The sequence below is a fragment of the Oratosquilla oratoria genome, chromosome 13, assembly GCF_046742065.1.
Source record: "Oratosquilla oratoria isolate Oo_2021 chromosome 13, ASM4674206v1, whole genome shotgun sequence".
In the NCBI taxonomy this organism is placed as follows: domain Eukaryota; kingdom Metazoa; phylum Arthropoda; class Malacostraca; order Stomatopoda; family Squillidae; genus Oratosquilla; species Oratosquilla oratoria.
In genome coordinates, this window is record NC_134789.1 from 45,023,061 (window position 1) to 45,025,560 (window position 2,500).

Genomic DNA, 2,500 nt, shown 5'->3' on the forward strand with positions numbered 1-2,500 from the left:
TTATTATTATTATTATTATTATTATTATTATTATTATTATTATTATTAATTATTATTATTATTATTATTATTATTATTATTATTATTATTATTATTATTATTATTATTATTATTATTATTATTATTATTATTATTATTATTATTATTATTATTATTTATTATTATTATTATTATTATTATTATTATTATTATTAGTGTTATTATTATTATTAATATTATTATTATTATTATTATTGTTATTGTTATTATTATTAATATTGTTATTATTATTATTATATTGATCATTATTATTGTTATTATCATTATTATTATTATTATCATTATCATTATTATTATTGTTATTATTATTATTATTATTATTATTATTATTATTATTATTATTATTATTATTTATTATTATTATTATTATTATTATTATTATTATTATTATTATTATTATTATTATTATTATTATTATTATTATTATTATTATTATTATTATTATTATTATTATTATTATTATTATTATTACTATTATTATTATTATTGTTATTAATATTGTTATTATTATTGTTATTATTATTGTTATTGTTATTGTTGTTATTGTTGTGCTTGTTTTTATTTTTGTTATTGTTGTGCTTGTTGTTCTTCTTCTTTTTCGTCTTCTTCTACATCTTTTCTTTTTCTTTTTTTGTAGATTAACTGTGTTGGGTATGGTGCCTTGTTCCAAGTATTTTTCCTTTTTCTTCTTTTACTTTTTCTATTTCTTTTTCTCTTTTTACTTTTTCTTCTACTTCTTCATTTAATTTTTTGTTTGAAAGTCATTATGCTGGTTAATGGGAGCCTGTATGTTGGAGTTAATATACTGATGCGATTAAGTTATTCAACTAACGACTGGACATACGATTTTGATTCTTATGCACTGGGATTATAGAGGCGACGACTGCTATTGCAGTCTTCGGGTTTTGACCGAAGGGAGATTTTTTTTTTTTTTTTTTTTTTTAAGTAGATTTTAAGGTCGAAGTGAATAATGACTTCAAATCACACTGTAATTTATTTATTCTATTTTCATTTGTTTATTTGCTTATTTATTTATATATATTAATTTATTTATATATTTATTTATTTATTCATTCCTTTTATTTATTTATTTATTATGGGGGGATTCGAACCCAGAAGTAAGCTGCGCATGGACGGGTAAGGGTTGAATTATTTCCGGATTATGGATATAAGTAAATAAATAGATAAATAAAGATGCATACAAATAAATAAATTATCATATAAATAAAAGGTTAGACAAATAGATAACCAAATAACTGAATGAATGAATAGAAAATGAGTAAATGAATAAATCAATTATGATTAGATGAATAAAGAAGTACAGAGGCAAATATTCAGAAACAAATGAAATAAATAAACAGACAAATAAGCAAAAGAATTAATAATGAAACAAAAAACAAATAAACAAATAAAATGAATCCTTAAACATTATATAGATTTACAAACCTAAATCTAAGAAAACTCTCGTTATAGTCAAACTACACAATTTTTGTTGATAAATACGTAGACAAATACTCAGAAAAATGAATAGATATATAGGAAAATAAATAGAAATATGAATATGCAATAACAGACAAATAAATAAATAAATAAATAAATAAATAAATGAATAAATAAATGAATAAATAAATAAATGAATGAATAAATAAATAAATAAATAAATAAATGATAATTGAATAGTATATAGATTCACAAAACTAAATCTAAAAAAAAAATCTTACTACAGTCGAATTAGATAAACTACACAGATTCTCTTAACAATTATGGAAACTGCCATTCGCGATGGTCTTCATCCACCTATTATCTCGAGTCCCCTGATTTTTCTTTTGGTGGCCCCTTCAGAATCCCTCTCCTTTTCCTTCTCCAAATCTCCTAAATTCATGGTTAGCTTACAGGCGTGTGTCTTCTTACCCTCATTCTAACCACTAATTACTCTCACTTAATTATTACTATTACTATTATCATTACTATCATTCCCACGTCACTATTACAGTTATTCTCACCGTATTATTACTTTTACTGTAACTATTATTATCACATTCCTGTCACTATTATTCATATTGTTACTACTATTACTATCACTATTATTATTACTCTCACTTTATTATTACTATTACTATTGTCATTACTATCATTCTCACATCACTATTACTGTTATTCTCACCTTATTATTACTTTTACTGTTACTATTATTATCACATTCCTGTCACTATTATTCATATTATTATTACTATTACTATCACTATTATTATTACATTCACATTACTATTACTACTATTACTATTATCATTACTATCATTCTCACATCACTATTGCTGTTATTCTTACATTATTATTACTTTTACTATTACTGTTATTCTCACATTCCTATCACTATTATTCATATTATTACTACTATTACTATTACTATTACTTTCACATTACTATTACTACTATTATTACTATTATTCTCCCTCGAGAT